General features: G+C 35.9%; 1 protein-coding gene and 1 long non-coding RNA gene across 6 annotated transcripts in view; one reads left to right on the top strand and one right to left on the bottom strand.

Moving 5' to 3' along the window:
• The window catches only part of Pola1 (polymerase (DNA directed), alpha 1), a 327622-nt gene that overhangs the window by 175722 nt on the left and 128750 nt on the right, over positions 1-23150 (top strand). The window lies entirely within an intron of this gene.
• The window catches only part of Gm35587, a 33422-nt gene continuing 32231 nt past the window's right edge, over positions 21960-23150 (bottom strand). For 2 of the 3 annotated variants that reach the window (XR_001782807.1, XR_878145.1), the window contains one exon: positions 21960-22882. This is a non-coding gene — a long non-coding RNA (predicted gene, 35587). The remainder of the gene's footprint in view (positions 22883-23150) is intronic. The other variant, XR_003953102.1, reaches the window with a different exon arrangement.

Raw genomic sequence — 23150 nt, 5'->3', positions numbered from 1 at the left:
CTCATACCCAAGATGGGTTTGGAATTGCCTTTTATCTAAAGTGTAATGATGTCACAATAGAATATTGGTTAAACTATTTGTTCATAAAAATGTACACTTATTTAGCATCATGAGCAAACATCATTTATGGTACCTAATTGCTTAAGCAAGAGTGATTTTATGAGGAATCCACAGAATGAAATTAAGTAAATATATCTGATAAATGCAGAACAACTTTTCACTCCAGACCCCACTAAATGTGTTACCTGCTAACTGGGCACTCGTTGCCATTGCCTTCTCTTGTTCTGTCTCTGTGGAATGACATTGTACAATGGATCTATTTGAGAAGCAATGCAGTAGCACCCAGTAACTCTGCTGTTCCGCTGCAAATATTCAGTGTTCAATAACCCTCAAAATTTCTCATTTCTTACCTGCGGTGATGTGGGCTGATAGTTCTTAGGTTATAGGTTGCAATATGCAGTAGTATCACAGGTGTATTAGTTCAAAATAGTTTAAGCTTTAAGCAGTAGGGGAATTATTATTTATTTGCTTCTTTATATGTAGAACATTTAGAAAGAATAAATTGAGCTTTTTTTTATAAAGGTGTTAACAGCATAATTATAAGTGGTGTTAAAGGCTTGCAGTATAGAAGCAGTGGATATCTATCTCAAAAATTCAGCTTCATGGGCAGCTCAATACTTGCTGCCCAACGGTGCTTAAAGAGAGGTGATTTCTTTAGGAATCCATAAAACTCATCCTAAATCTTATTAAAATGAAAAGAACTTCCTGAGAACTGTTGTTTCTTCTGGTTTCACACCATTTGATAGGTAAGTTAAATATAAATGAACACCAGACATGCCAGTATTCTAACACCAAGCCCATTGATGGAGAGGTGGTAGGCTTTTATTTGTGAGTGGCTGATTTTTCTTAGATTTAAATAAGTCAAACTAGCTAGTTTTGAGTTGAGTATAACATTTTGGAGTAACTTCATGGGATGTTAACATAGTAAAACTAACAAATAGAGCTTTTAGGATAGTTGGGGTAGAATCTTATTCTAAGAAAATTTATTACTGTACATGGGTACAGATGTGTGCCAATGCATATGAAGGCCAGAAGTCAGTGTTGGCTTTATTGTCTTCATTAGCTTCTTTACCTTATTTTCTGGAGAACATAGTCTCTCAGTGAACCTTGAGCTCACTGGTTTGGCTAGACTGGCTGGCCAGCAAGCCCCAGGGATCCTTCTATGTTCACCTCCCTACTGCTAGGATTACAGGAATACATGCCCCTCTGCTCGGCTTTTTTACATGGCTGCTGCGGATCAAACTTGTATACTTCTACTTACACAGTCAACGCTTTATAGACTGAGCTAGCCCCTTGGCCAAGGTAGTTTCTTAAAGGCTACTCATAATATTGGATATTAAATCATGTCTTTCATCTTTTTGTGTTATAGTAGATTTAAATATGTTACTCTTGTCTTAAACGTTGAGTGAATCATTTATGCATGAGTTTGTAGCATGGAATGATTATTTAGAAAATGCTGGTTAGGTGACTTATACTTGTTTTCCACATGTTAGTACATGTTAGTTTAAAAATCAGCTTTTTGAATCAGCCTCATTATAAAAACCTTTAAGTATTGGGGTACTATGTTAATATTCCAATGAAAATGCGTTTAACACTGGAATTTTATCATTGGTAACAAATACTGTCAGTTGATTTTTCTTGAAGTGACAGACTCAGTTGGTTCATTTTTGAGGAAAATGTCTGCTAGGTACTTAGGTCTGAATAACCATAGTTTGTCTATCAGTTACTCTTTCAGGTAAAAATGGATTTCTCTGAACAAAATAGTTAGCTCAGTGCCCAACGCAGATAGTTATCCAAGTGCATTCCCTACTACTGTATCTTTGCATATGATAATAAAAGGGATGCAAACATAGAGTAAGCTTCTTAGTAAGATTCTGCTCTCTGAGCATATGGTATTGCTGAATGAAACTAGCTTTCTTATAGGTCAGGTATTGTGAGTGTGTGCTGATAAGGAATACAAAAGCTAATAGGATAATTTGTAGCCACCACATTTATTAATGCCCACATACCAGACATCTTATTTACATATCCTTTTGCACCATCAGTACAATTGCAAACCCAATGAAAAAGACCAGTATTCACAAAACAGTTATGGGTTTTTAGTTGTAGGTTCAAGAGTTTGACTAGTGCTCTAGCAACTTGTCCTAAAAAACATATATTCTTTGGGCTGTCGATATGGCTCTAGAAGGCTAAGAGCACTACTGTGCAAACATGAGGACCCGAGTTCCAATTTCCAGAACTAGTATAAAAAGTCACGTGCATCCCCGCATACCCATAACTCTAGCCCCACAAAAGGCAGAAATAGGAGGATCACTAAGACTCACTGTCTGTGCAGCTTAGTTCTGGGCTCAGTGACAGACCCTGGGTCAAAGGAATAAGGTAAGAAGTGGCAGAACAGGACACCCAACCTCCTCCTCCAGCTTTCATGCATCTATGGAAAAGCATATGCCCGTATACAGACATGTATATACTTCAAACTCCAGTAAATTTTAAAAAGGAGAAAAATAAAATTTGGGTGCAAGAATATATTGATGAGTAACTGCTTATAATAGTGAAAAATGGATATGACTTATATATCTCAGAATGAATTATTGCTAAATTAGGGCATATCAACAGAATAGTATAATGTACAGTGACCTGAAACACTGTTTTGTTAAAGAGACAGGAAATGTTAATAAGGAAAATAAGGAAACAAATTATGGTATAAAAGTTGATTCAGCTATGCAATACTTGTACCTATATACATATGTGTCTGAAAAATTAATTAGAAAATAATTAAAAATATAATAAATAAAAATAATTAGAAAAAGAATATTAATAGGTTGTCTTCATTAGTAAGAATATGGGCTATTTTAATTTTTTGTGTTAGTGCTATAATAAATATATATAATATATTTTAAAGGGGAGGATTTTGGTTATGTTTTCAATATATATTTTATCATTTACAGTAAACTTTACTGTAGCAAGTTTCATTGTAAAATTCACAGCATATTCTATTGTGTATATAAATGGATAAAATCATGTAACTACTACTACTACTACCAGTACTCAGTAGAGAATAAAGGCCCTTATTTGGGAGGGGGTGTCTTATTTGCTGCTATACTAAATAGGTTGCCAGTTTCAGAGCTGTATACATGAAGGTTAGTAGCTTCCTTACTATGCAAAGTGACAACAATTGATTTGAATATAAAGTGAAATTATCAGAACAATTCCCATCAAGAATATTGAGCAAAAAATCTCAATATTTGCACTGGGGCCTCATGGATTTTATAGCTCAATTTGGGAAAGAAAACTTTTTTCTTTAACTCATTACTTCCTGTCAATGGCTCATAAGGCCAGAGAAAACCTCAAAGGTTTATTTAAGCAGTCATTATACCAGTCACTGATTCTGTTCATCAGAAATTGCCTCGAGGTCTTAAATCATTGAGAGGGATAACTTTTTCTTACTTAGGTGGATCCATTGTAGCCTACCCATGTTGATGCTTTTACAAATTATAGTAAATGTATAAATAGTTCCTATACCTGCCACCATTCATCCAAATACAAAATAGTTCCATCACAAAACAGTATCATCTCCCTGTCTTTCCGACTCCTAAATTTGGTCTGTTCACTACAGATTTGTCTTTTCAGGGATGTTAAATGTATCAATACAGTATGCAGCCTTTGAGACTGTCTTGTCATAGAGGCTTTTTCTTTTATTGCTGAATATTACACCTGTGTGTGTGTGTTTGTTTGAACCATTTAAGGATGATTGATATTGTTTCCAGTTGAGGTCAAGTATAAAATCAGGTGCGGTAAACATTTGTATACAGATTTTGGATGAGCGTATTCTCATTTACCTAGAATAAGTATCCAGGAGCAATATTGGTGGCCCATAAAGTAATTGTATGTTTGAAACTTTTAAGCATTACCAAACTGTTTTTCAAAATGATGATATCATTTTGCATTACTATTAACACTATGTAAGAGTTCCATTTATTTTTCATCCTCGTTGGTACTTGGTATATTTTTTTAGTTTCAACTATGGGCATGAAGTGACGTGTCTTTGTGACTTTAATGTTAATTTCCATGATGCCTGGTGATATTGAAGTCTTTTCATGCATTTACTTGCTTGCTGTCTTAGTTACTTTTCTATTGCCATGACAAAGCATGATGACAAAGGCACTTATAAAAGAATGCATTTACTTTGGAAGTGCATGGTTTCAGAGGGATATAGTCCATGACCATCATGGTTGGGAACATGGCAACAGGTAGGCATGGCACGGCACTGGAGCAATAGCTGAGAGCTTATGTCTAGCCCACAAGTATGAGGCAGATAGAGAGCCAATTAGGAATATCTTGGGTGTTTGGAACCTCAGTCCACCCCTAAGTGACTTACCTCCTACAACAGGGCCATATCTCCTAATCCTCCCCAAACTGTTATACTGACTAGAGAGCAAACATTCAAATGGTGTACTGTCTTTCTAGTGTACTAGATCAAATATTTTTTATTTGGATTGCTTGCTTTTTATTGTTGAGTTTTGAGACTTTATCTTATATTCTAAATACAAGTCCTTCATTGGATATGTGATTTATACGTGTTTCCCCCAAGTTTGTAGCTTGCATTGGTCTCTATAATATTTTTACCTAGGCATACTGGCACATGCCTTTAATACCAGCACTTGGGCAGCAGATGGAGGTGGATCTCTGTGAGTTCGAGGCCAGCCTGGTCTACATAGTGAGTTTCAGGACAGCCAGAGCTACACAGTGAAGCCCTGTCTCAAAAAACAAAATTTAAATCATTGTTATTTGTCTGGATGGATGAACATACTGTGTATAAAGATCCCAAGAGAACTCCCTGGAGTAAGTTTTCTCTTTTACCTTAATGTGGGTTCTGGGAATTTAATTCAAGATTAGAGTTGCTTCGTTTGGCAGCAAATGCTTTACCTGATGAGCAATCTCGTTCATGCTTTGTTTTGGTATCTTAAAGTAATCTTTCACAGAGCAAAACTTTTAAATTAAGATTAAATCCAATAAATCAGTATTTTTGTTTTCTACACTGTACTTTTACTTGAAAGTTGACAGGTTCATACACATACATATACGCGCGCACACACACACACATACATACACAACCTAGATAAAATATCTGTCTTGAGCTAGAGTTTTTATATGAGGCTTAGGACCAACTGCTTTCTTGTAAGACTGTCTTCTATTGAATTGAATTGCCTCTGTGTCCTTGTCAATAATCTTTTGTGCAGACTAGAATGGGACTATTTCTAGACTTTTTTCCCTCTTCCACTGATCTTTGTGTTTATCAATTTGTCAATATTGATTACTGTTAGCTTTGATTTTTCAGATCCTACTGTTAATTATTAAATGTTTTAACCTCCCTTGTAGCCCACCACCCATCAGAGGTAGTGGGAAAGAAAGGTTATTAGGATATAGAGGAAGTAGACCTGTTTGGAAAGTGTTCTTTGGAGCAAATCCAATATATGTCGTTAGAAAATCAGCAGTTCAGTTCACAGGAATCATCAATAGCAGCTTGATCCACTTCACAAATATACCAGCAGCCCAGTTCAGTAGTGTTGGGATAGCAAACACCAGTCAGCACCAGTGGTGTGACCCAGCAGAAGCATCCAGGCCTCCACAAAATAGCATGGGGCAGCAGGAGTGACCAGGACCAGCAGCGTTGCCGTGAGAAGTTCTCTGTTTTGCCTCTCAACAAAGCATAGGTCAGAGATGAAGACAAGAGACCGAGAAGTGTTGCAAAGCTAGCTATGCAAGCCTCCTCACTGTCTGTTGAATCCTATTTATCTTCCCTCCACACATCACATGTCCTCCCATGAATCTTGCCTCAGTACGTGAGTCTTTATCTGCTGACGTCACTGCCAATCAGCCTGAGTGCGCTGAAGCAGCCAGAAGCCACCGGAACACCACTAGTTTTTGGTGTGTTTCTTTCTATAAAATCTCGACAAATGATGACTAGTAAGGAATTGCAAAGCATACCAATACCATCCAGCATCATCCATCAACTGTCTGTTGTGTCTTTCTTAGCATCATGTGTCCTTTCATGTGTTTGCTTCAGCAAAACATCCTTTCGCCTGTGTCTGCTTCAGCGAAACATTCCTTTACATGTCTGCCTTAGCAAAACATTCTCTACCTATGTCTACTTTAGTAGAACATTCTTTCTTGTGTCTGCCCCAGCAAAATGCCATCCAACACAACTGACTTTCCAAAGAAACCATACGTTTCCACTTCAGATTACTGTGGCTTTGCATGTAGCATAAGTACTTGTTTTCAAAACTGTGTTAGCCATTCCAGTCCTTTTGTGTTTCTGTGAAAGCGTGGAATAAACTTGTCTTCAACACCAATATAATCTTCATAGATGCTGTGAGTATGGTTGTTGTTATTGAAGTCTGCGAGGCTTCCATTCTGTGAGTACTTTCTCTTCATGTACTTTTTAGTCTTCTTTGAGCTCTTAACATTTGGTGCTTTTCAGTCCACAGTCTTGTATTTGTTTTGCTGGATTGGTACTTAAATGATCATTCCTGTAGGAGGTTAAGCTTTAAGTGGTGTTTTCTGTTGTATTCCTGATATATTTAGAGAGAAATATACATTTATTTGTTTATATATTGTTAATGGAAGCCAGTAACTAACTGATGGTGACAGTGATCATCAGCCAGCCAGTGCTGTCTTCATTTTTTTTTTCAGATGACTGCTCTGACATTATCAATAATGAAGTCATGGAACATTTTTAAGAACACTATATGTAGAGTATTTCTTCACACTATCGTGTGTGTGTGTGTGTGTGTGTGTGTGTGTGTGTGTGTGTGGCAGGATATCATTGTGTAGCTCTGGTTGGCTTGAGTTTTGCTATGAAGACCAAGCTGTCTTCGAACTCCCAGAGATCCACTTTTCTCCCAAGTGCTAGGATGAAAGTGAAGTTCCATCACATCTAGTCACCTTAGCATTTTTTTATAGCATTTGTTTGCTTATCTGTTTTGCAGACAAAGATGATCTGTCTTGACCATGGCTGCATGTTTAATCACCTGAGCAGGTGATTTGTTTTCTTTGTAGAGTATCTGATGATATAGCTTTATCTAGAATGTTACTAGAATTTATGGGGTAAATTCTTCCCCTACAAAATTAAACCTTACAAAAGAACACTTGTTGAGGAATTCTTATCTAATGTAAAATAATCGTTGAATATTTTAATGTGATTTTTATGGGTTACATATATTAAAGGATACATTAGTTTTCAAACTTACAACAAAATAAGGTGTTTTGTATCCAGAAATAATTATATCAAAGCAAAATTCCAGCTAAACATTTTTAATGGGACTTAACCATCCATATTAAGTCTTCTAGTATATTGCTGACACTTTACAAATAACAGGTAGTTAACATTTCTCAATCTTGTCTCTCTTCTGTTATGATTTATAAATCTAAGTGAGGAGTATTTGTAGATAGAAAGGGCAGTTTGGAGACTGGATTTTGTATTTTCAGTGTTTTCTCTTAGGAATCACATAATAACAATAAGGCTTTGAAGCTTCTTTAGTATTTAGGGACTTGAATGAAAATATGTGATTTTTTTTTACATCTTTTGAAATGTTTTGATTTCCTTCAGTGTTCCTATGAGAACTTTGAAAATCTTATAAATCTATCTCTAGGGGCTAGCAGGATTTGTGAAAGGCTGTCTGGATCCTCCTGCCTAAATGTTGTTGTTAGTGTTTCCTCCTGTGGCTGTTTTTGAGCAAGAGAAAAATGATTTTAAGAAGAGGAGATATTCTGCTATGTTCATAAACATTGTATGTTGAACACTACATATGAAAACAGTTTTGAGAATATTTTATACACTTCCTAATTATAAGATTATTGTAAGATAGGCATACTAATACCATCCAAGATTTTCCAACTTGTGATGACAGATTTTCACATTGGGTGTTATGAGGTTATATTATGATTTTGTTACATATTTTTTCTCTCAATCTCTAGAGAATCAGTTCAACTCATGGCCCCTCTGTCTTCAGGTCCCCCCATTGGTTCATTTCCCTCACTGTTTCCTGCTTTCTTTTTTTCTTTTATTTTCCTTTCTTTTCTTTTCTTTCTTTTTTTTTTTTGGAAACAGGGTTTCTCTGTATAGTCCTGGCTGTCCTGGAATTCACTTTGTAGACCAGGCTGGCCTCAGAAATCCGCCTGCCTCTGCCTTAAAGGCGTGTGCCACCACTGCCCTTCGTGTTTCCTGCTTTCAATGCCTCCTGCACTTGCTCATTTCTTATATACTAAGTTTTAAATTCTATAGCATTACCTTAGATCATGAGCCAACTTCTCTACCTTTTCCATCTACACTATCTCCTCTATACTATAAGAAAGCTTGTTCCTGAAAAATGATACACACTTTACTACAGCTTCACCTGTATCTTGGTGCCTAAAACCATACCCCACACCACAGCAATGCCTGCTTGCTAAAATCCACTGTTCCTCTTCAGTGGCTCTTCTGGAAAGCTTTCCTCAGTAAGTTCAGGCAAAATATGTTATATTACCTCTGTTACACTCTCCTAAGCCATCACACACACATATGTGATGGCTCCTACTACTCATTGTCTCTTTTACTTAAAGGCTGAACTAAGCCACATATTGTGTTTAGCTTCAATGTTAACTCTGAAAAGTATAGTATCAGGGATGTGGAAGGCACATGACATATACTTGAACAAGGGAGTAATTTTTGGAACGTTCACAAAATCTGGATGTAGCCTTTATATTCAGTGGGAGGAGATATTAACAACTCTACAGCCACTGGAGAGTATGTTTGTCCTAGGATGTCTTTAATCTCTTTTGCTATATTTCAATATCAGTCACATTAGGAATCTAATAAGGTAAACTCACTTTTTCATTGCACACATATATAGTGCATGTTTTATTTTCATCTTCATTTTTCCCTTGAAAGAATGAATCAGACACATTCACATTTGTTTTCTTTTGTTAAACAAATTTCAAAACTCCAAATTACCAACTTTTTTAAACCTAAGCTTAATATTACATACTTTTTTTATTAGATGTTTTCTTCATTTGCATTTCAAACGTTATCCCCTTTCCTAGTTTCCTCTCCAAAAATCCCCTAAACCCTCTACCTGCTCCCCAACCAAACCACTCCCACTTCCTGGCCCTGGCATTTCCCTATACTGGGGAATATAATCTTCACAAGACCAAGGGCGTCTTCTCCCATTGATGGCAGATTAGGCCATCCTCTGCTGCATATGCAACTAGAGACACGAGCTCAGTGGGTACTGGTTAGTTCATATTGTTATTTCTCCTATATGGCTGCAGAACCCTTCAGCTCCTTAGGTACTTTCTCTAGCTCCTTCATTGAGGACGCTGTGCTCCATCCAGTAGATGACTGTGAACATCCACTTCTGTATTTCTAGTACTGGCACAGCCTCACAGGAGAGAGCTATATCAGGGTCCTGTCAGCAAAATCTTGTTGATATATGCAATAGTGTCTGGGTTTGGTGGCTGTTTATAGAATGGATCCCCAGGTGGGGCAGTCTCTGGATGGTCATTCCGTCAGTCTCTGTAACTCCTTCCATGGGTATTTTCTTCCCCCTTCTAAGAAGGAAGAAAGTATCCACACTTTGGTCTTCCTTCTTCTTGAGTTTCATGTGTTTTCAAATTGTATATTGGGTATTCTAAGTTTCTGGCTCATATCCACTTATCAGTGAGTGCATATCATGTATGTTCTTTTGTGATTGGGTTACCTCACTTAGGATGATATCAGCCAGATACATCCATTTGCCTAGGAATTTCATAAACTCATTGTTTTATAGCTGAGTAGTAGTCCTTTGTGTAAATTACAACATTTTGTATCCATTCCTCTGTTGAAGGGGATCTGGGTTCTTTCCAGCTTCTGGCTAGAATAAATAAGGCTGCTATGAACATAGTGGAGCATGTGTTCTTCTTACCAGTTGGAACGAGATGTATTGCTGGATCTTCCCGTAGTATTATGTCCAATCTTCTGAGGAACCGCCAGACTGATTTCCAGAGTGGTTGTACAAGCTTGCAATCCCACCAACAATGGAGGAGTGTTCCTCTTTCTCCACATCCTCGTCATCTGAATTTTTGATCTTAGCCATTCTGACTGGTGTGAGGTGGAATCTCAGGGTTGTTTTGATTTGCATTTCCCTGATGATTAAGGATGTTGAACATTTTTTCAGGTGCTTCTCAGCCATTCAGTATTCCTCAGGTGAGAAATTTCTGTTCAGATCTGTACCTCATTTTTCAATAGGGCTATTTGGTTTTCTGGAGTCCAGCTTCTTGAGTTCTTTGTATATATTGGATATTAGTCCCCTATTTGATTTAGGATGGGTAAAGATACTTTCCCAATCTGATGGTGGCCTTTTTGTCTTATTGACAGTGTTCTTTGCCTTACAGAAGCTTTGCAATTTTATGAGGTCCCATTTTTCGGTTCTTACAACACCGAAATGATATTGATAAGCTTGATCTTACAGCACAAGCCATTGCTGTTCTGTTCAGGAATTTTTCCCCTGTGCCCATATCTTTGAGGCTCTTCCCCACTTTCTTCTCTAAGTTTCAGTGTCTCTGGTTTGAAGTGGAGTTCCTTGATCCACTTAGACTTGAGCTTTGTACAAGGTTATGAGAATGGATCGATTTGCATTCTTGTACAAGATAACCACCTGTTAAGCCAGCACCTTTTGTTGAAAATGCTGTCTTTTTTCCACTGGATGATTTTAGCTCCTTTGTTGAAGATCAAGTGACCATAGGTGTGTGGGTTCATTTCTGGGTCTTCAATTCTATCCCATTGATCTACCTTTCTGTCGCTGTACCAGTACCATACAGTTTTTATCACAGTTGCTCTGTAGTACAGCTTTAGGTCAGGCATGGTGATTCCACTAGAGGTTCTTTTATTGTTGAGAATCATTTTTGCTATCCTAGGTTTTGCATTATTCCAGATGAATTTGAAAGTTGCCCTTTCTAACTCTGTGAAGAATTGAGTTGGAATTTTGATGGGGATTGCATTGAATCTGTAGATTGCTTTTGGCAAGATAGTCATTTTTACAATGTTGATCCTGCCAATCCATGAGCATGGGAGATCTTTCCATCTTCTGAGATCTTCTTTGATTTCTTTCTTCGGAGGCTTGAAGTTCTTATCATACAGATCTTTCACTTGCTTAGTTAGAGTCACACTAAGGTATTTTATATTATTTATGACTATTGTGATGGGTTACTCTGATACCTAAAGACAAAAAGACCCAACAAAGAACGAGTACTCCTGACCAATTTCTCTTATGAATATCGATAAAAAAAAACTCAATAAAATCCTCTCTAACCTAATCCAAGAATACATCAAAATGATCATCCATCATGATCAAGTAGGCTTCATCCCAGGGATGCAGGGATGGTTTAATATACGGAAATCCATCAACATAATCCACTATATAAACAAACTCAAAGACAAATACTACATGATCATCTCATTAGATGCCGAGAAAGCATTTGAAAAGGTCCAACACTCATTCATGATAAAAGTCTTGGAAAGATCAGGAAATCAAGGCCCATAACTAAACATAATAAAAGCAATATACAACAAACCAGTAGCCAACATCAAAGTAAATGGTGAGAAGCTTGAAGCAATCCCACTAAAATCAGGTACTAGACAAGGCTGCCCACTTTCTCCCTACCTATTCAACATTGTACTTGAAGTCCTAGCCAGAGCAATTCGACAACAAAAGGAGATCAAGGGGATACAAATTGGAAAGGAAGAAGTCAAAATATCACTATTTGCAGATGATATGATAGTATATATAAATGACCCTAAAAGTTCCACCAGAGAACTCCTAAACATGATAAACAGCTTCAGCAAAGTGGCTGGATGTGTTCTTTCTCTACACAAAGGATAAACAGTCTGAGAAAGAAATTAGGGAAACAACACCCTTCACAATAGTCACAAATAATATAAAATACGTTGGAGTGACTCTAAGCAAGTGAAAGATCTGTATGATAAGAACTTCAAGTCTCTAAAGAAAGAAATTAAAGAAGATCTCAGAAGATGGAAAGATCTCCCATGCTCATGGATTGGCAGGATTAATATAGTATGTAATATATGTAATAATATTACATTTAAATAGTCAGAATATTTTGAGAAAGCCTTAGCATCATGCTATCTGTAGGTATGTTTGTCTGTTTTTGTGTCTGTTCTTAGTATGCACAAAGTGCACAGAAAAAAAAAATTGATGAGACCTTTTTAGCTTTTCCTCCTAGCAGTTGTTATGTTCATTGATCACATACTCAATGGAACTGGTAACAGGTTAAGAGAAATTAGTATAAGTACCAATGTGGCTTATGATACAATGTCAAATTCAGACTTACAACAGAAACCTTGAGAAAGTTTATCTCATCCAGTTTTCTTAGTAATTATAACCTCTTCTCTTCCATATCTAACTCGTGACTGCAGTGCACCCAATGGGCTGGTAGATGATATAGTTCAACAGCTAAGGGCTCCGTATAAAACTTGTCCAGCCTTGATTTCAAGGAACATGTCTTCACCATAGACCTTGAAAATGACTTTTCCCATTTTCCAGATTAAATATGTTGGCAAGATTGTGGTGTAGAGTCTCATTTCTGTTTGGAAGTTGCCATTAGAAGCAACTACACAAGGCCAGATGAAAGGAGTTTAGACTATGTTTTTGGTTGGACCATCACTTTAGTTGGTAAAACAGCTGTACTGTCCTCCTTTTATCAGGTAGAGTGAAGTACAATATGTAAGATATGACTTAACGAAAGACTAGCAAACTGATAAACTAAGTCACACACTAGGGAAAGCTTTGTCTTTTGAATTAAATGCCTGTTAAAGTGTCTAAAACTCAAGGACAGTGACTAAGCAGACACTTAGTTTTATATGGCTTTGCATTGACTGAAAACATCTGAATTTCTCTTTCCATGTTTGCAAACATGTGGACCTTAACGAACAATTCATTTTGAAAACCAAAGTTTAATTTCGTTCTTTGATAATCTATCAGATGATTTTGGGCCATCCTCCCAGATGTTAATGTCTGATCTACATCATGACTTGCCATTTGTTTTTTAGCAAAAAAGATGGGATATTTGGGGAGAAAAGTTAGAACTTGGTAATGTTAAAATTAGCTAGGTGTCTATTTTGGAAGTTTGGAGACCCTTTCTGCTTTTTGAGCTTCCATTTATGGCATCTTTTATTTAATTGCTTATCTAATAAAGAATATGCTTGAAGCCAAATTTTGTATTTTATAAATGTTAATTTGTTTGTAAAATAGTTCTAAGCAATCATTGTGGGCTTAAAGTAGATAATCAAAATAAGCAGTGGTTGAAGAGAAAGATCTATTGTAGCTATCTTGTGCTGTTTAAAAGAAGTACTGTACCTTGGGCGATGGCTGTTAGTGACTGAAAGTAAGGAAACACAGCACAGGTAGATGCTGTTACACGTGACCTGTGTGTTTGCCTGGTACTGAACATGAATTTTGTTTTCTTTTGTTTTTTTGAGATACTTGTTCTTCTTTAAATGAAAATACATTAATCATATTATCATACAGTATCATTATTCTTCATTGATCAAGTTAGGAAGAGGGCTCGTCAGGTTGTTGTGCTTTGCCAGGGAGAGTTGGGGAAGAGTGTCGTGAAACTCTCCAGACATTGCCTTCTTTCCGTTTGGATCTTTCACTAGCTTTGTCTTTGTCCTTTTAGGATACATTGCTGCTCATTCTGAATGTCGTCAGGCCTTTTATTTTAAAACAGCAGTGAAGTGAGTTAACTGAGAAACTTACAGGCGCACAGGGTTAGTTCCTTCCCTCTGTTAGAGCTAGTCTTTCAACAGTCTCTACATTTAGGGAAAATTTGTTTAAAAAAAAAAACAAAACAACCCAGTTTGCAAAAGCAGTGCCACTTCTGAGAGCTTTGGGGCAATCCTCTGGTATGTAATTGCTTTTACATCAGTCATAAGAGAGAGGCAAGAATGCGCTTTCCTTGAACTTAACAGTTTGGGCAATTTTCTATAATCCAGTAAATACAAATTGTAGCTTGATTATTCATCTACGTCTGTCAAGCAAATTTTAATGGATGAATGAATGAGTCAAATCTATGCATGGAAATATACAAATGTGCAAAATCTGGGTCTAATTACCAGGCTGCTGAATTTACACAAGGTCAGGTAAACAAGGCACCAATGTAATGATTATTAATTGTTAATAATGCCTTTGGGAAAACATTCACATTTTCCTTCTGAATACCTAACAGTTTGCCTTTCCAGTCATTTTAAACTCTCAAAATGTTAGCTGGTCTGAAAAAACAGAAACATTTTTGCCCTACTTTTCTCCTTTCCCTCTAATTCCTTACTAATTCTTTTTGAAATAACAGGTAAAATGTAATACATTTTTCAGACCTCTATTGAAAATCACAGTTTAATGTGATGGTGAGAGAATTAAGGGAGGTAACATACTCACACAGAAGAATGAAATAGCTGATATCTTTTGTCTCCACTGAAGGGAAGAGAACCCCTCCCATCCAACACCCTCTTTTCAAAACCTAGCCAGCCTTCTAAAACACAAAACCAAGGTGCTGAGAAAGAAAAGAAATCAAAGCAGGCCCTCTTCTATTTACCAGAGTAAGTCAACATTTGATTGTATCTTGATCTTCTATAAAATGAATGTTGGAAAAAGAATCATATTGATGAGTAGTTCCCTATCAAAATGTCCACGGGGAGAAATAATTGAGGGACTATTTACAGAGGCTTTTCTTAGTTTAGTAACTCTTGATCAGTGTTCAGTTTCGAGCTGTGCTATCATTAATGTCTCTCTGTGTCTGGAAGGACACAGCTTTAATCCAAAAGTCATAAATTGTAGAACGAACATGTCATCTGTAGGTCACCCATGCGAAAACACCTTATCTAGAGAAACCTATCTTGCTGCCAGTGTGCTTTGGAAATCTTTGAATATTTTGCATTGATGGTAGTACTGGCAATCTCTTGCTGGGCTGTCTTCTCATCTTCCATGTTCAGAAGTTATCCTATATGGCTAATCTAAATACATTTTCTCTGTTCTAGGCTCTAATTCTACTGTGCATCTGTGTTCACTGTTATAGTTGTATATTTTTCCTTTATGCTTTTAAACAAAGGTAGCACATGTCAAATTTTTTTCCCTGGTTATTGTTTCAGTTATGGTTGTTCGTTGTGGGTTAGAATATGCTGTATATAAATTAAAGTGACTTGCATAATTTTTGACCTTAGATTCCTAGGTAGCGTCCTATCTGTTACGATAGAGCACTTTGAGAATATGCCACAATCTTTGTGCATCCTTGTGAGAGCTGTGGTAGTTTAATTATATCTACATAGAACTGTAGCACAAGTCTTTATATGGCTCTGAGACATTGACTTATCCATCTTTTCTCCCCACACACTTTTCTTTGGAGCACTGTCAAATAACTATTCCTTTCATCAGACCTTATATTCTTTCGACTGCCAGAATTATCCTTGTCTGCTTGCCATCTCGTTAAATTATCCTTAGCCTTAATGACCTAAGGCCATCCCAGCATGGTCCCCACACCTATAACCTATAACTCAGAAGGCTGAGACAGGAAGGTTGACATGGATTGGAAGCCAGGCTGGACCACATTGTAAATTCCAGACCAATCTCTAGGAAGTTTTTCATAGACATCATACTTATGGAACGTTATTTTGTGTCCTGAATTTCTTCAGAAGTTTGACCATATAATATTTTCTCTATTTCTTTAATATAGTATATCGAAGTATGTTGTTTTATTTTGCAAAATATTTTTCACTATAATATTGAAGAATTCTGGAGAGCAGAAGAAAGAAAAAATATTTTTAAGCCACCATTCAAATACTTTGTTATCACTTCTATGTACACAGTGCCATTTAACTCCTGCAGTACTCTTTATGGGGGTGCCTCATAAAGAAGGAATTGGAACCTTAGAGGAAGAAAATCAGTTGATGTTGTAATTTGTACAGCGGAAATGTAATTTGGGTCCCTTCTGATTCAAAGCCCATGTATTTTTTTTTTGAAAGATTAAAAAAAAAACACACTTGTTCCATAAAGAAGTGACATTTTGCATCTTGGTCTATCCATTTATAGAAAGTTAAAAGAACAAAAGAGGTATTCAATTGTTGATTGAATTTGTGACTGTGGATGTCTGAATTGATTCTGCTTCTTTTCTTTTACCCATTTGCTATAAATGGTGTGAATTAGCAACAAAATAGCTGAAGTCTTAGTAAGGGCCCTCTCTATTCTCAGAGAGGGTGAACACATCAGAACATCAGCGGTTGACAGTTGTGTTCCAACCTTAAGACAGTGCTTGAAACAAATTCTTTTATCTGTTTAAATATTTTTTCCCATATTCGTCCTAGTATTCATTGATATTTTTAAATATCACTTTTCTTACTTGTTTACATTTCATTTTTAAAAACTAAATATCATTGTCAAAGCAAGAATAATCTTGTTTCAGCCAGTGAACTAATAAAATGGCAATTTCAGAATGATGCATATTCTAGAGTATATATAAAACGTAAGGAGTCTTTTTTCCCTCTCTCTGAGTGCTTCATGAATAAACCAGGGTGCTCGCTAAAAAAGCATATTCTAACTGACTTCCATTTCGAACCTATTGCTGAGCTGTTAATTTGTCGATAGGTAAGGGAAAGCTGGCATTGCATCTTATAGAAAATAAAGTTGTTTACACGTTCTATTAACTGAGTTTTATGGGATATGTTTGTTCTCAAATAATAGAAAGATTAGAAGTAAGAGTGTCTAACCAAAGAATGAAAAGAATTTCAGATTGATGGTCACAGGCAATGTTATTGAGCTTTGGGCTGATAAAAATATGATCCATTTAGGTATCTAAGGTTTCCTCTTAGCAACTTTTGTGCATATTGATAAGTTCAGCACATTTTGCAAGCATTTACTAATGCCATAATGCATTCCCCATATCTTCCATCTTAATTTTTTACGTTATTGATTGAAGATTCAATTGAGAAATGTGTTTAGAACCCTGCTTTCTGTGGTAATCATAGAAGTCAGTGGGGAGACAAGAAAATTGCATTGAAAGAAATTGTGTGCGTTTGTGTTTTGTGTTTCAGCATAGATTATCTCTGCCAAAATAATAGCTGTCATTTTGTTCTTGTTCTATTAGTGGCCTGTAGCTTGCTGCTACTCCTTTGCCTGAGTTTTGCTTCTGACCACTGGCTATTACCAGCAGCACGAAGACCTTTTTAATTGAATGTCTAGGTTTGCATGATTCTATCCAAGTGTCACTGGAATTTGATCCATTTCAAATTAGAGAGTCCTTAGTTACGGCCTTTCACCCCAACATAACAGCCCTTTAACATTTAGAGACTTTGAAACTTGACTTCTGTTTAGAATTTCATATCATGCCCATCTGGGAAGGGGGTGGTGGTGGATGGAAAATGTATACGCTGAGCCTATAGGACTTCCTGTGGTGCTTATTAGTCCTTTATGGATCATTTGAAATGTTTCTAGTTTATTTAAGCTTTGCTGCTTGTATCAGATTGTTCTATGAAAAAAGAGAAAGTGATCATGCTTTGAATTTTTAAAAATGATCTCACTTTCAAGCAAAAGCACTTTTATGCTCCATTAAAGTTGAATTTGCCAAACTCTTACGTCGCATTAACACAAGCTTTACTGGATAGGTAAACGTGTTGTTCAAAGGCTGACTTGAACTTTACCAAACTGCATATTAAGATTTTTTTCTTTATGCTTTTTATTTCTTAAGTTATTTTAAAATGGATTTGTTAAAATCGATTATTCCAAATATGTTGCTCCAATGATAAAATAATTTTTGTGTGATTTACAGTATAGATGTAGATTGTTAGCTAATTATTTGAATATGAAACTAAAGAAAAATACCTTAAGCCATTAATTTAGTGTTTTCATAGTTTCTATAGCATCAGTTTCCGTAAATTTGATTTTGTTTCTTGAATTTGTACAAGTGGCTTAATTTAGAACAAACATTTTTAACTCAGGTTTATCGTATATCTTTGAAAGCTTGGGTTTTTGTGTGTGTGTATTTGAGTAGATTATTAGGCAATAAAATGACTATCCTTTCCTTTCTTTCAAGTTAGTGGATAGTTTAAATAAGTCCAGGAAACCTTTCTCTTTTGTACTAATTATAGTGAGGTTTTAAAATTGTATTTATTTCATGAAGAGTTTTAACTTAGAAATAGTCTTTGACTATATCTCCTTTTGACCTGGAGTTCTTCAGAGTTCTAGTCTGATTTGTTCCATGCTCCTTGCCTACCTTGGATTAGCATAAGGACTTCATCTTTCTTTTGCATCTCTTTAGTCTTGAGCTTTAATGTAGTCTTCAGAAAGACTATGCTAGTTTTCTACTTGAAATGTCTTTCTCTGTTTTTAAATACACAAAACCTTTATAATGTATGGGATTTGATTTTTATAATAAACACATTCATGACCTTTTTTTAAAGAAGTGATTTACTTTAATATTTGTAGTGAACTTGAAAGTTGTTTTAATGGAAACAAAATATAATTTAATATCAAGCTAAATCTTTTTCAGTTCTTAGATTCCACATTTTTGGAGTTGAGTCGTTGGAAGGTATTAACAAGGAAGGTACATTTTCAAGAAATTGTTTCTTTAAAGCAAACAGAAAATTATAAGCACAGAGAGAAAGGGGAACGTTTTATCTGCTTTGTGAAGGGAGAAATCTAAGCATGTACATGAAAGACCATTTTAACGTTAGCTTTTCATTTCTAGTGATCGATGGTACCTTGTTAGTAAGGAACTGTATTAACTTTGACTTCTAATATAAAAATCTTCACTGAATTCATTTTTCACTAATTCACTTTCTTTTTATCTCCTAGTGTTTCCATGACCTTTCAGAAATGTGGAGTTTCATATTTTGTACTATACAAAAGCTACCCCTTAGGTTGCATTGAATAACACAAAGTTGAATTATGGCATAATGGTAGTTCTCTGTGGCATTTCCAGGTGAAACATACTTTTTGTTTGCTAAGTTCGTAAGTGAATCGTTTTTAATGTTGTTCATGTTAGGGAAAAGGTTAAATGGGTACTGCTGAGCTCCTTTTAATGGCCAAATGAGAGGACTTGTCTTGGTTGTTCATTGGAAAGCTGTGGTGTATTTTCATTCCTACATCATCATAGAAGAGGTGCTAGATTGTTCTGCAGCTTTCAGATAGAACTTTTATCAAACATACTTCATAAACTGCTCAAGTAGTGAGAAGATTCTGTGTCACTTTATAGTGACATTAAAAATATTTCAGGATTTAGCCAGGCGTGGTGGCGCACGCCTTTAATCCCAGCACTTGGGAGGCAGAGGCAGGCGGATTTCTGAGTTCGAGGCCAGCCTGGTCTACAAAGTGAGTTCCAAGACAGCCAGGGCTACACAGAGAAACCCTGTCTCGGAAAAAAAAAATCAGGATTTGAAAACTTGGGACATGATATTACTTCTCAAAGCCATAAACTTTGAGAAGCCCTGAAAAGAGGCAAGAGAGCAATGCTTTGAGTTCTTTGTTCTAGTAGGAAGCCTAGTAACTCCCGGGAAATGGAATGATTGGGATTAAAAAACTTTTAGCATTATCTTTCTAAAAAATATACTACTACCTTAGCTTTAACTTTCATTATCCAACAGGCCATATGTGCTGGATAAATATTCACTATTTAGTTGATGTAATCATCACCGAGTTTTGTTATGAAGGGACGTGAGAAGGTAGTCACAGTTATCTACCAGTAGTCAATCTGATTAAAATGTGCATGCAGATGCATGCATGCCTTAGAGAAGGAGAGAAGATGAGTTTGTGTATGCGGGAATTGTACTTGTTTGCACAAGTACCTGAAGGCAACTTAAGACAGTAGTAGCCTTACATACCGTGCTCATTATTATTCTATAAAAGAGTCAGGTCTCTATTCATGGGAATATACCCAGGGACTCAGAAAGTGAAGAGTTTGCTTCAAAGCAGTATGCTGACTTTTTTCTTTTACCTGCATCTTGTAAGGAGGGTTGGATACAGTGAAGAAAGGCATTGATGGCTTTGGAACTCTTACCTCTCATAGCCTGAAGGAAGCTGAAGCGTGGCCATCTGAATTACTCTTAATATCACAGAGCTTAATTTCATCAAGAAAAAAATTTTCCAGCCCTTGTAGTTTCTCAGAGACTCTCCTAGGCCATAGAAGCTCAAAGCTCAGTGAGCCTGTCAGGGTCTAAGAAGTTGGCTGGTGACTTTCTGTTTTCTTCTCTATCTTCAAACCTCCCCGATTTTATTCTAGTGTGTTCAAACCTCTTCCTCTTGAAGTCATGTTCAATTTCTCACACTCCAGGTCTCAAAGTGATTCCTCCAGACAGAACAGTTCAAGTTGTGCTTTAATGTAGACCTTCCTAGTGTGTTTGAACCTATATGACTTCAAAAGGAAGAGGTTCAAACACCCCAAGAGTGTGCCTAGGAAGAAGGGTTGATTAGGTAAAGACTTCTCTGTTTTTAGGAAATTAGTGGCCTACTCCAGACTCATTTTCTGCTTTCCCAGAGGTACACTCAGTGACAGTGCTAAAAGAAGAAAGTCAAATTCTTTAGTTTTATTATATAAAACTAAAGAGAATCTTCTTCAAGAAGCATTCCTTAAGCTTCAGAGTCAAATCAGAAGTGGGCAGTATGTTAGCAACTAAACTGTCATGTCTAAACCATTTCCACACTTAAGTGAAGCATTCCAGCCTTGCTGTAAATGAGCAAAATATGAAGCAGGTTCTAGCAAGGTCAAAACATCTGGGGAGGTAAATTAGTATTCTTTGAATTTGTTTCAGTTACATATGAAAGCATCCTAAAATGGAAGATTTATATTTCTTCCAACTTAGGAATTGAAAAAGAATGTAAATTTAAAATTCTATTTAATCTTTTGGTTTTGAGAGTTGTAGCATATTGAACACAATGACAGGATGTATCAACTGAGCTTATTTATAATTGTGCTTATGCATAACACATTTGCCCATCATTCTAGCCCTCTTCCTTAACCTGGTTTCTGTGTTTCACAGCCTGGTAGAGTATGCCATGTAGTTTGATTTCCTTTGATGGGTAGAGATTCAGTAGTCTAAAGAGCTCTTACTACTAAGCCTTTTTTATATGAAAGGCTTATTCATCATGAACTTTGAAAAACTTCATAAAACCAATTGCTGGGTATCATACCCACAGAACCTGATTCCACATCTAGGGTAAGACTGTATAATAGGCATCTATAACATTTATATTTATGTGGTCTTTATATGGTATTTATGGATTGTATATTAAGGTACACTGCTATACACATCCCATTATTGTATCATATAGAGTAGTTTTACTAACCTAAAAATCTTTGCTTCACCGATTTAAAAGCACTTTGAAAATGTTGTTAAATGGTAAGTGCAATAATATGATAGTCTGACTTAATAACAGTTGGGTAATGAGATTATTTTGTGCTTGACAAGGTAGTGTACATCTGTAATTTCAGCACTTGGGAGACTGAGACAGGAGGTTTACAAATTTGACGCCAGCTTGAGCTATGCAGTAAGTTTTAATACAGTCTAGGGTGCTATGGTAAAATAACAATATGTTGTAAAACTAGAGATTTTTTCCCCTTAAGCAAACCTTAATAACCATTACTATATAGTCTGTTTTAGCACTAGTCTGTCTGAAAGAAGTATAGGATTCCCCAAACTGAGACCACTCCTATGCCACATTATATTGTACTATTTCACTATATTTTCAGACTGAGTTAAAGAGGTGTGATTGAATAAGAAAGCTGAATTTACGTTCAATCCATATTAAGCCTAGAAGCTCTTTAGAGTACTTAATCTCTAACTGTCAAATGAAATATTTTAGTCATGAGTTAGCCATTTAATGACCTTAAACTGAATTCAGCAGCAAGTTTATTTTAGGCACTTTGAAACAAAGATAAAGATACAGGCTTTGTAATGATCTTAATCAAATTACCTTTTCTCAGCACAGAGATCAATCCATCTATGAATTAACTCATGGGTGTACAACTGAAGATTCTTGTGAAATTGGTTGGAGGGACACCCCAGTAGAAATGGTGATCAATAGTATTGAGTTGTCAAAGAGCTAACCGTCATAAGAACAAGAAATATATTTTAAAAATTGGAAGGGCAGGAAAAACGGCATTACTTGTAGATTGCTATAAACTTGGAAAACTCAGTGAAATTTATCATAAAAGACAAAAATTATTAAGAATGATATTTTTAAAATTAATTACATATCAGTAGCTTTTGAGCTATACAATTACCAATTAGAAAGTGTAACAAGAAATTTAATGTATACAAATGACAGTGAATATGAGATATGAAAGAATATATTTAAATGCTAAATGTAAAGAAAACTATAAAATATAGAAAGACAGAAAAACATCTTAAAAATACATTCTTAGTTATATCACAGTTTTTGTACACTTTTTTTTTCAAAATTTAAACAATGAAAAGATTTATAAAAACTACTATAGGAGTATAGGGTGACTATTTTTCCCCTATGAGTATTTAATGATTTGAATAGAATTGCTACAGAAGAATTCAGAAATAAATCCAAAATTGAAATTAGTAGTTTATAAGAGGATGATTTATAGCAGTAGATAAGAATCATCTGAAAAATGTATAGCTGAATGTTCTCCTTCCTCCTTCAGGGCAGAGAAGGACACGTTAAAGGTGTACTAACCTTGGGAAGTCTTTTTCAAAGCAGGTGATTGTGTAGAATAGTTTCAGGATCACAATAATTTCTCCTAGATTTCCAGCTTCATCACTTGCATATCCTCACAACATCTGTTATAGTGGAATGCCCATCATGAGTATGTGAACGTATGAACGTGTGGACATTGGCTCAGTGTTCATAGTTACCTTACAGCTCATTCTTGGTGTTAAACATTGTATGTAAGGAAATATACAGTAGCAAGTGTCAATTGTAGTATCATGGAGTAGTTTGACGCCTCTAAAAATCCTCTGTGCTCTACTTGAGAACACTTTGAAACAATAAAAATTTCAGACTCCAAAAAGAGAGGAAAACATTAGTAAATGTGACTATAAGTTTAAA

The sequence above is a fragment of the Mus musculus genome, chromosome X (genome assembly GCF_000001635.26).
Source record: "Mus musculus strain C57BL/6J chromosome X, GRCm38.p6 C57BL/6J".
Classification (NCBI taxonomy): domain Eukaryota; kingdom Metazoa; phylum Chordata; class Mammalia; order Rodentia; family Muridae; genus Mus; species Mus musculus.
The sequence above is the reverse complement of the archived record's forward strand: the minus strand, read 5'-3'. Positions and strand labels throughout refer to the sequence as shown.